The sequence below is a fragment of the Ictidomys tridecemlineatus genome, chromosome 3, assembly GCF_052094955.1.
Source record: "Ictidomys tridecemlineatus isolate mIctTri1 chromosome 3, mIctTri1.hap1, whole genome shotgun sequence".
NCBI classification, from domain to species: domain Eukaryota; kingdom Metazoa; phylum Chordata; class Mammalia; order Rodentia; family Sciuridae; genus Ictidomys; species Ictidomys tridecemlineatus.
Window position 1 is genome coordinate 163,444,228 of NC_135479.1, and position 13,151 is coordinate 163,457,378.

Genomic DNA, 13,151 nt, shown 5'->3' on the forward strand with positions numbered 1-13,151 from the left:
AAGACATGATGATAATATATTGTAAATAGATATAAAATGGAATATAGGAAAATATGAAAGATCATCCTGTCCCATGATCCTAAATTATTCCACTAGAATTTTGGAATGTAATAGTTTGATCCATCTATAACTTGTATTCCTCTGTAATGAATGTTGAATATTTCTTTTCTCCATATAGCTTTTGTTTTGTACTTTGCACTTCTTCTAAACAGCTGATTGCTAAAATAAAGAATAAATTAACATTGCAAATAAGAAATAGGAGCTATGTAATTGTGCTTGCTGGGTACAAATAGGTTCACAAATCACAAAAGTGGTCATCAGGAAAACAAATTATAATTTTTAAGCCAGGTCTCAGTGTGATCTTAAATGTGTGTCTAGTCTTCACTTGAATAAGAATGAAAACAAATTCTTGAAGGTGCCTGCACTTCATCCTTGCAGAAAGCAGAGTTTGGAAAAGCCCATGCATCTAAGGCTTCTTTCCAGCTCTGTAAACCCAGTGCCTAGTTTTAGACCAGTGCTATGTAATTATCACCACTTATTAATGAAGTAACTGGAGCCCAAAAAGCTGAAGAAGCTTGGCTAGTACCTTACTTTTCAGTTATCATAAGAGCAGTCCAAAAGGAAAGAAAAACAGTACTTAATGCTTAAAATAAGTGACTTTTCTTAGAGCAATACGAGACTTGATTTCGCATCTTTACTATATGAATAGCAAAAATGAGTTTTTTGTTTTTAAGTTTTAAAATAAATGAATTTGACAATATGTCATTATTACCATTTTTCACTAATTCCAATTGATTAGTTTACCCTGCAAAACCCAATGAATATGGAGAAAACTCTTCACATTAAAAACTAGCCCTGCTGTTTACTTATATAACTACCATCTTATATATGTGCTTTGCAGAGTTGTATAAAACCTTTCTTTCTTCCATATTAAGAATTCATGAGTTTTTACATGCAAGTAACCCTAGTTCAATCTTATCTGGGTAGTGACAGTGCAAAGAAAAAAAGATCCTCACTAATCCCTTCTAATCTTTTTTAAGATTTTGAGATTTCAGAACATTTAAGTTATTAAAATTTGTCACTCAAACTTTATATATAGCTAACTTAACATTTGAATAATCTCCTATGTCTGGGATATTTACATGGCAAAAATTCATTTGAAAAAGAAAACAGTGTTTTAAACATCTCTCCAAATGAAAGTTGAAGCAAGGTTATTGCTGAGATTTGAAGTCACCCTCCAAAGTTCATGTGTTAGAGACTTACTGCTCAATGCAATAATGTTGAAAGGTGAAACCTGGAAGAGATAATTAGGTCATGAGTGCCATATCTTCATTAATGGGTCAATGTTCTTATCTCAGGAGTGAATCAGTCATTTGGGAAGCGAGTTCCTGGAAAAGGACACATTTGGCTCCCTTCCTCCCTATTGCATGTATGCAAATGTTACCCTTGACCTTCTATCTTCCACCATGGGATGACACAACATGTAGGATAGATATTGCACCTTGATCTTGGACTTCTCAACTTTCAGAGCTATGAAAAAATTCTCATTTTTAAAATAAATCGACCAGTTTATGGTGTTATTTTATAGCAAAACAATCAGACAGTTATCCAATGTTAAGTTTCTGTTATAGAAAAGAACTTACCATTATTCAAATAACGCACAAAAAATTGAAGTCTAAGAAATTGTTAATCAAGTTCTAAATATCTAGAGATCTATCAATATTTGAATATATTATAAAACAATCTGATTTGGGGTGTACTTTAAGAAAGGATGGAACAACTTTTACTATTTTGGGACCACATTCCGTTCATTTTCTTTTTCACATGATGACACAAGTAAATCTACTTGTCAATTTTCTTAATAACAAGAATATAGCAGATATATAAATTTTTGAGAGAAAATGTTCACTATAATAAGTTCAGGGTATTATTTATCCCCCAATTGGGTACTGTTCTTGTAGGTAGCCTCCTACATTATTAAAAGGTACTTGGCAGACTAAATAAGACACATTTTTTAATAAAGATATTTTATTTCTGGAAATGTACTTTACAAAGAAATATAACATGTCAGGGTCTCATTCATGTAGAAAAGATTCTTACTGAATTCAAAATGAAATGAGCAGGAATTTGTAAAAATATTCATTATTTTATTTGTTATAATGATAAACTCGCTTTGAAATAAGATTTTCTGAAATATCTATTAAGTGCATTTATTTCACTAAGCTCTTAGTAAACGCACACTTTAGGTTTCCTGTCTAAAAAGAGAGAGAGAAAAAAATCAAATTCACTGGATTCATTCTCTTAGAAAATCCCCCCTGCCAATTAGAGCCTAAACATGAAGTATATCATGAATCCTAACCATCAATAAAATAGGACTATATTGGCCTAGGAAAGAAGGGAATATCAAAGCCAGGGAACATTTCTGGAAAATGTCTTTCATAGTTTGGAGCTTCAATCTAGAACTATTATCGAGAGTGCTCAGAATGATCAAATCTGTCCATCGGTTGCAAGGGTTTTATTTATTGCACCAATTTCAACATCAAATTTCAATTCTCAGGAGCATTTTTTTCACATTCTCTGATTTCCAGACACTCAGAGAAAAGTAAAAAATAGCTACAAAATAATATTGTTCTCTATATGGATGAATCAGTCATGCTTCATGTAATGCCTAATGCAGCTTCTGATTCACCAAACCCCAAGTAACGTCTCAAAGCTGGGGACTTGCTTGTAAATTCTCAACGTGCATCTGTGTGCGTATGTGTGTGTGTGTGTGTGTGTGTGTGTGTGTGTGTGTGCGCGCACACACATGCGCATGTGTGCGCACATATGCATTATATGCAGTAAGCCTTAATGAAACTCATTATAATCTGTCAGAGGTAGTAATAATGTAACATCATCATATAAAAATGATATATGCATTTTACTCTAAGATAGCAGGTTAGTGTTATTTTGGCAACAGACAAAAAAGGTACTTGAGGAAACAAATGTCCCTGGGGCTTACGCCATCTGCGCATACATTCTAACTTGAGTCGCTGAGAATTCTTAATGGTCAAACACATTTCATCAGATTCAGAGGTAGTAAGGATTATTATTTCCCAAAGCAGATGATCCAAATAGGTTTAGTCATTAGAATCTTTTAATGTTTATTTTTATTTAATTTCTCATATTTTACATAAGAATTTATTATTTTTTAATACAAGAGTAGTGCTGACATATTGTGAAAACCAGATCTAAACAGAGAATTCACAAAGGACCTTTGTTTCCTTCTTTCTAGATTTTTAATCAACATTTGAATATAAACTTTGAATCCCATCAGTATACTATTTTTTTACTCTTTTTTATAAGAAGAGATAGTAGATTATGAGGATATTAAATTATTTAGTAAAGTTTGCTTTAAATGCATACATAAAAGTTTAAAAAATTGTATCATGGGCATTGTATTTTATCAAATCCATGTTAACTAGCTTCTATTACCTTAAATAATATTTTATATAAATGTGTCTCTCTTACTTTAAAAAAAATTATTTATACAAAATAAAGCTGTGATCTCTTAGAATATTTTTGATACAGAAGAGCTAATACCTAGAAAAATGAAAATAATTTAAAAGAACCAATAATGAACATTACTTTATTAATGAAATTAATGAGATTATTGTAACCAGATATTTATGAACTTCAAAACACAGAAACAAAATTGTCAGTTACTGATCTGTTAAGAAAAATGACAAAATGACAAAGTGATTTAAGATTTAGCATATCCAATAACATACTAGCATATTTGGATATAACTAAAAGCAATTTGCAAAAACAAATCACATAATGACAATGACCACAGACTTTTCATGGGGACATATTTGGCAAAATATGGAGTCATCCCTCTGTCTTTCTTTCAGAGTGATTGAATGTTTGAAAAATGAAATAACTGATACATAATTCTTTTTTACTTTTAAGAATCTCAAGTTAAATTATGGCTTAAAAAGTATCATAAATTCTTTAAAAAATATAATTATTTTGTAGGTATGAAAGTTATTTACACCAATGCTTGAAAAAAATCAAAAGTAACTAAAAATATTTTTTATGAACAATAAGTCATCGTTTTCATATACATGAATAATCATCATAGCTTACATACTTTACAGGAAACCTTCAATATACTAATGTGTCTTAAGCAAGGAAAACAGTTTAAAGATAAAATGGATATTTGTGATACTACATCAACAAGGACAATAGGTCAGATAAAAAATGATAAACATTGGCTCTAGTTAATGAGGAAGGTAGACAAAAATAGGTGTGCTATTGTTGGGATATGTAGAACTAATGGATTAAGGAAAGATCAAAGCAAAAGGAATAATTCAAAGCAAAGGGAATAATTTTCAGACATGGCCTGTATATGAAAGAAGTCTAAAAAATAGATTTAATACTACTGGCTTTTCACTTGCACCAGACATTGTGTCAATGTTGCTTTCTAAATTCATGAATTTTCTGTCTTTTCTGATGAGTTTATTATTATAGATGAGAACCTTTATTCTAAAGCTACTATATTGGGATCCTTCAGTAGAACTACAAGCAAAATCAATTTGAATCTTAATATTTAAGAATATTTCACTAAAATATACCAAAAAAACCCCACATGAACCTGGGGAAAATTATTCCAGATTCTTAGATTATTTGTAAAAGTAGTTTCAGAGCTTTACTAATCTCAATAACCTGTGTTGAAAGATATGTGAAAATAAGCTACTTCTATCCCTAATTTTCAAGAATTTTTAACATAAAATTGAGCTGGATTTTGTTGAATGTGTATTGGATGATCATGTGATTTTTTTGTCCCTAATTCTATGTATATGGTGAATGGAAATTATTGATTTGCATCCTTGAGATGAAGCCCACTTGATCAATATTTTAATATGCTTTTAAATGATATTTGCTAATATTTTATTAAGAAATCTTGTATCTATATTCATCAGGGGGATACTGATCTGAAGTTTTCTTTCCTAGAAATTTCTTTGTTAGGCTTTGGTATTAGTGTGATGCTGCCTTTGTATAATGAATTTGGCCTTGTTCCCTTGATTTCTATTTCATGAAATAATTATGAATGGATTGGTGTTAGTTCTTAATGGTCTGGTAGAACTTGACTCAGAATTCTTCTTATCCTGGGCTTTTATTCTATGGAAAAATTTTAATTTCTGCTTCATTCTCATTGCTAATATTGGTCTGTTTAGGTTTTCTATGTTGTCATGGCTCAATTTGAGTAGGTCATATATGTCTAGAAATTTGTCAATACCATCAAGATTTTCCAGTTCATTGGAATACGAATTTTCTAGAGCATTTCTAATGATCCTCTGAATTTCAAAATTGGGTGGTGATATCTCCATTTTCATCCCTAATTTTATTGCTCTGGGTCTTCTGTCTCTTTTTGATTCACTGCACTAAAGGTTTATTAAGCTTGTTTATCTTTGTAAAAAAAAAACAATTCTGTTGCATCAATCCTTTGTATTTTCTTATTTCTATTTCATTATTTCATCACTGGTTTTAATTTATTTTGCACAAAATTCCCCTAAAATATAATAGTACTGTCTTTTTATTTGCATTGGACATTGACAATGTTGTTTTCTAAATTGATGAACTTTCTGTATTCTCTGATGAATTTATTATTATAGATGAGAACCTATATTCTAAAGCTACCATATTGTCTTCTACTGATTATGAAATTAGTTTTTTTTTCTTTTTGGGCCTTGAAGCATTAGATTTTATATATATATATATATATATATATATATATATATATATATATATATATGTGTGTGTGTGTGTGTGTGTGTGTGTGTGTGTATGTAATTTTTGTATATATATAATTTTTTGTTATTATTGTTGTTGATAGACCTTTATTTGTTTATATGTGATGCTGAGAATCAAAGTCAGTGCTTCACACATGCCAGGCAAGTGTATATCGCTAAGCCCCAGCCCCAGCCCTCTGTATATATTTTTCATGTAGGAATTTAATGCTACAAATTTTCTTCTTAGATCGGCCCACAGAGCGTCTCCAAGATATCGATATATTGTACCTCTATAATTATTTGCTTCTAAGAAATTTTGGCTTTCTCCAGTGACTTCTTTGATGATTATTCTTCATTTATAAATGCATGATTTAAATTGTATCTGTTAAAATTGTTTGTTTTTTTTCTTGCTGTTGATTTCTAATTTCATACCATTGTGCATAAATATTTACAATTATTATATCTAGTTTGATGATATCAATACCCATAACCAATGCAGGCTTTTGTCTCTTCTGACTAATTTTGGCTTGAAGTCTACTTTGTATGACACGAGAATAGCTATACCAGCTTTTTTTCAGTCTCCATTTATATATCTTTTTCTGCTTTTACCTTTCACTTGTGAATGTCTTTGCCTGTAAGATGAGCCTGTTATAAACAACATATGTTTAGGCCTTGTTTTCTAATGTATTCTGCCAATCTATTGTGTCTTTTGATTGAGGAGTTTGAACCATTTACTGTAGGGAAATGTACAGAGAAGCATTTCCCTGGTTAGAAAACTCCTGGGTGGAGGGTAACAGGCACTCTGTTTCCCACCCTGAGAATGCCCTGTAATCTCTTTTAGGATCTAATAATATAGTTAATATATGTGCACTGTCTAGCTGGTATGCCCTGAGATGCCTCTGTGTTAGAGCCTCATCAAGCCCAGATCTTGATTGCAGGCACATAGCTCTTGAGAATAGAACTTGTTTGCTAGATAACTACAGTATTTCAAAGCTCCTAACGTTACATATTGTAACTGTGAAATGTAACTGCAGAATAAGCAACCTTACTGATACTCTAAACAATAATGTTGTTATGGTACTAATGACCTAATGTAAGCTATTGTTATAATTAAATGTGAATGCTTGGACAAAGAACTATTCTGCCACCTTCATTGCCTTTGAACCCTTTGTCTCTCTTTATTATTATTCCTTATAATTTACAATCAGTATTACTATAGAGATATAATTTTTTTAATTTCTGTCATTTTTAATTTATTTCTATTACTTAGTTCAGTCATGATTTTCTTTTGACTATTCTTCTAGCAAGATTCCTTCATACACTAGCATTTATTTTTCCTTTTTTCTTCATGAAATATTTCACCATAAAACATAGCAAAGCAAGATGAAGATTTCTCTTCTATATTAAAGAAAAAGACTCAATATGGCCAATTCAGAGAAGATGTGAAAGCATCACCTTTACCCATGATCAAGGCTTTAAAAACAAATTTCTACCTTTCTCAGAGTCATAGAAAGAAGACATGTAGAGGAGAAACACACCATTGATAAGTTTCCAGCCAAAATTAGCACCTTTTTAAGGTCTTCCTAATTATTCTCCCAACAAACTACCAGTGAATCTTATTGACCACTGCAATGTGCAAAAGAAATATACTTAATGTGGACATATTATCTCTAGGGATTTCTATTAGTATGGCATTGTTAGAGTGGATATCAAATGTGGATTCCAGATACTGTATATCTGGTATGGTAAAGTATCTTTTTATGCCACAAAGGGATCCAAACTGGATTAACTGCATATTACCCAACTGTCTACTGAATACCTCCACTTCTATATCCAATAGGTATTTTGCTCAAACTTGGACTAATTAAAAATTGAGTTAAACTCACATATCTACTCTTAATATGGATTCCCTATGTAATTTACCCAACTTATTGGCCATAAATCTTGGATTTCCTCTTTACCCTTTTCTTTCTGTATGCTCTACATATAATCCAATAGTAAATATTTTCTACTTTCAAAATAGCACCCAAATCTAATCATTCTTATTACCATCATTTAGATTACCATTATTGCCTAGCATAATCTATTACTATTAAAAAGGAAATTTGATTATGTCACTTTCTGCCTAAAATCTTTCAACCATTTCATCAAAAATAAAATAAAAGTAATCTGTTGCCATGATTTATTCTCATAATCTATCCCTAAGAACTTTTCTGAAGTAATTTCTTTCCTTCCAAACCAACCCCTTCTTGTCCCAAAACTTCATCTACTTTAGCCATAGTGCCCTTTTCAAATATGAAAATATTGCTTTGTCTTAAAATACTTGTACTTTCTTAGCCTCTACCAGAAATTTTCTTTTTCCAAATATACCCGGTTATCTTTATGGCTCATTGAAAGTCCTTCTCAGACCAGATTCTTTAAAATTGTATCCCCTCAACACCTACACACTCATGCATACAGATACTCACATGCACACATCACACCTTCTGCTACTGTCCAATTTTAATTTTGTTTATATATTGCTATTCTATCTATACAATAGATAAAATGATGTTCATTTTTTGAAGGAAGTTATATAATCAAAATTTGTAATATTATCCATGTTTTAAACATTATTTTTTACTCCTTTGTATAAATTTTGTAATATCAAAACTCTTTTACTACAGGCCATATGTATAATACCTACCTAAAATAGCCCTAGGTATATATTAGGAATTTTGTTTCCTCTGTATGGGTATCATTTTCTTCATCTACCTATTACATGGTCCAACTTTGAAGGGAGCATTAATATTTCTGGACTTCTTCATTAATAAGTCTTCTCCCTCAGATTTTAAACAAACTCAAATCTCTCTGTTCTTAAAAACAAACAAAAAACAATCAAACAAAACTTGTGCTTTCTTCATATTGACTTGAAACTACCACCCAATCTCATAACCTTTGACTAAAGAGTCTACTGCTAAGCTCTAACTTTCTTACATGCCATTCATTATTCACTTTGTCATACTTCTTATTAATTACATGTTACAGGCACAAACTCCACTGAAACCTTGTCAGTTTGTCATCCAGGTCTCTCCTGTTATTGTGAATACTTTCTGTTTACCTTGAGCTAACATAATTCATTGTTGACTCTCCATGAACTTGAAATTGTCTCCCTTCTTCTTTCATCAAAACTGTGTTCATCTGATTTTGTCTTCCTTTCCTGGCTGTTTTTCACCTAAATTTTCTATGTGTAGTACAATTTCTCTCTCATGGTATTAGAACTATTTTGATGTTTCCAGATACTTTTTGACACATCCTCTTATGCCGCAGTCTTGGCTGGGCACAGAAACACAAGCCACTCACAGCCTTGTAGATTCAAACAGCAATTCTTTATTCCCGAACTCACACCGGCCCTCTACAAACGTGTTCTGAGGAAATTCACATTCTACCGCAAAATTCACGTACTCCACCAGCTCTAATCAGCAGGATATGCCCTATTCCAGGCAGGGTACACTTTAAACCTGGAACTGCCCTAAACCCATGGAGCGGATCCTCCCTAATCCAGTAGGATCCTCCTTAAACCCGGATCCAGCCTGGTCCTTGAGCAGGGTCACCTTTCTCAAGCATACATGCAATGTCAAGTCCATTTCCATGAGTCCTTCCTCTAAGCAACATGGGGTACACTGGCAAGGAAATTTCGATGCGTCATTCCTACTTGGCAATGGCTCTCAGCACTCTTACATACGAATTATATTTATTTCTGGGACATTAAATACTATTATATTTGATGAATCAAAAATTTATATTTATATCTACTCTTATTTCTTTATGGTAGCCTACACCAAAATCACTATCTTTTTATCTTTATCCTGATCTTTTATGCCATTGATTACCATTTCCTGAGTTCCAAACCCATATATTCAAATAATTTAATAAAATATAAAAAATTTCAGTGAAAAAATAAAATTCTATGATATTATATTTTAAAATTATCAAAAAGAATAATTTTCAATCTTCTGCATCACAAAAATAACAATTTTTAAACTCTATATTATCTTACTGGATTCTTAATTTATGTATAACTAAAAGTAAGGATGCTTATTTTATTATACATTTTGGTACATTACTTAGCCCATGTTGGTTGCTCAGAAAATGCTAAATTGCCACAAATGCAAAGATAAACTGCACATTTATGCTTTAATCTATTTTCCAAATGATATGCAAAATCACTTATACTAAATATTGCTCAAATTGATGATGTAGTCTCAATATTGAATTTTGTAGGATTTCTACTTATCACAGCAAATTCAAAATTTAATCTGGTTAAGAACAACTCTTTGAAAGCATGCAGTTCATCAACATCCTACGGGATAAATATTTGACAAGACTTAATCACCTGAATATTTCCAGTAAAAGCTATTTATGACTATGATTTTGGAAGTAGAATCAAAATATAACTAAGCAAACTGGGTATACAGTACACAGAAACACTCTGGCATTTAGTTCTCATGATTTGGTTTGGATCACATCATCCTACCTTGGGGAGACTTTGAACTATTAATATCTGAGGAATGGGAGGAGTGTATACTTTATAAAATAAACAACACATAGAGCAAATTAAAAAGTTAGGATGACTAAATTCATTCATTGCCACCAATGTAGAAAATTTTAGCCTAAATCTCAAAGATATTGTGTATGGATAATATAGAACCTATTGAATATCAAAAAAGTTTGATACTCATATATTTTCATGATGATGTGCCACAAAAGTGATAGGCTGTGATAGTGTGCAGAATTTTGTCAAAAACAGGCCTTGACCTTTTCATTTTGGGATAATTTCATATGAAGGCCATGTAAAAAAAGGCAGTCCCGACTAACAGAAGATCATACAGCACCTGAAGCCCTGTCTTGTTCCAAGGGACCCCTAGCTACAATAACTGTTTAAACGTATTATGTTGTCAAGGATTTTCCAACATAGCAGTACCTTCAACTAAATGTAGTTTTCCAGGTGAACATGAACCAGCTATGGTTAAAAAAAAAAAAAGTAGATGAGCTAATCAGTTAATTCAGATCATCCTGACAAATAGGGTCTCATGATAGTTTAAAAACTAAATTTTAGAGCCATAAGTTTTAATGCAGAGTTAACTATAAAGAAACTAGCATCCGTATTGGGATGCTGATGAAATTTTTAAAAATGACAACCTAAAACATGAATCTGTTAAGAAAAATAAAGAAAGATTAAAAAGTCAGGCACAGTGGCACACACCTGCAATCCTGGGGACTTGGGAGGCTGAGTCAAGTGAATCACAAGTTTGAAGCCAGCCTCAGGGCATGTAGTTCAGGCAGAATATTGAAAGAACCCTTTGCCTTTTATTTATTTATATGTTTAAGCTTTGTATGATGTCATAATAGCAGAAGATAAACTAAAGAATAAACTGTTTAGTTTGTAAGCAAAAACTATAGAAAATATAGAAGGGCCCATGTGTGCTTTATTTTTAGTGGAAAATAAAACTGTATCTTGCCTTTAGAATTTTCTAACAAAACACATTAAAGGTAAGAACTGAGGTCAGGGCAATGAACATTAACAGTAATGCAGTATTTCGGTTTATTAAGAACTCAGAATTGTAAAAAGGGATTTTATTTTTACATTCATGGTTTTTTGATGAAGAAAAATCATATACAAGGATAATCATCCATAGCTGGATATGATAGAAATAATAAATATTGGCATTGATGTTACAATTATGATGATATTTGGGGGTATCCTGGGTGTAGCTTAGTAAACCCTGGCCACAGGAGAAATAAGAATAATAGTCAAAGAGTAGAAGGCAACAGAATCCAGTAAAATGTTAAGTGACCCCAAATTCTTCCCATTCCACTAGATATACCACTTGCAACACATCCTGCATTTTGAGATCTATTTCAGGCTCCTGGAGTCTTAGTTGACCTTGTGACTAGGTTTGATCAATACCATGGAGTATATGTGGCCATGCATACATGTATACCAGTATTAACTTAAAGATGGATAAGAGTTAACCATGAAGACAAGAAGCAGGGTGCTCCAGGGAGAGTAAATAGCTATAAAAGAGCCAGAAGCATTAAACACTGTATTATCTATTTAATACAGAAATTGTTCTGACTGGCTGAATAGTTTGGCTTGAAGAACGAAGAAACAAGACTGAAAATGAAAAGGTAGATAGATTTCAAGGACACAATACAATGTCTTTGGACTTTATCTGATATATTTTAGGGTGATGCTGAAGGTTTTCACTACATTGTCAGGATTTTTAAAAGGTAAAAATGGTATGCCTGTTAGACATCAGAAGTACTTTTGAAAACCATGTGGGACACACTGCAAATAGCCATAGAAATTATTGTAAAGGCAGTAGGGGTATGCAGGAGGGGAACTATGTAGTTTCTAGAAGTGGTAAGGAAGTATAAGTAACAGCACCTAATAATTTATTGGATATCTATGAGACAAATAGTTTCTACTTTATTCCTCCAGATTTCTTGAGTTCAGTATGGAAGAAAGTCAAAGAAGTCCTGTAAAGTGTCTGCTAAGGAAATCAGAAACTGTCTGAGTGTCTGAGAAACAGTTTTGCCAGATAGTTTGAAATTATTTGCTTTCTTGACCTTGGGACAATCCTTATCTATTGATACTTTGCTGCTAAGGTTTTATATAATCACATAAAAATCCAGACAGGAAGGGCTACTCTCCAATCTTGAGGGAAAGTTGTGTTGCTTCCTTTGTTGTTGACTAAATATTTAAAATTTCCCGATGTGACACAGACCCTTGCAAAAAGGGTCCTTGCACTGGAGTTCTCTAGCCACATATATGGCCTTACACTTGCTCTACAACTTGCAAAAGAATCATACCCAATATTGATTCTCCTGAGAGCAAGCTTGACCCAGCTAGTCATGAGGAATGATGAACATGCATCCTTCAGAAGCAAGAAAGGTTATAAAGAGCAAAATAATGGTATTTCTTCTCTCTGTCATTATTTCTGATGTGAAATCCAATAAAGCTAAAATTCTAAATTTAAACTTGTCTTTCAAGTTATTTATGAAGCCATGATTATCAATATTGGAGGAATGTTATATGTGGAAAATATTTTCCTTGTTTTAAATTTGCTTTATAGCAAGTTTAGATTTTAAATATTAGACAAGAACTACTTGAGCATCTTTTGTAAAATTTTTCTTTAATAATGATTGATATTTGAATACATTTCGTTGAAACTAAAACTAATGCATAAAGAAAGAGACTCATCATTTAAGGTAGAGATACAAACACTACAACTGATGGGGACAAATCCAGACTACCATCTTTTTTTGAAAATAAAGTTTTATTGAAACTCAGCTAAACTGATTTATTTACATATGGCATGTCACTTCTTCCAT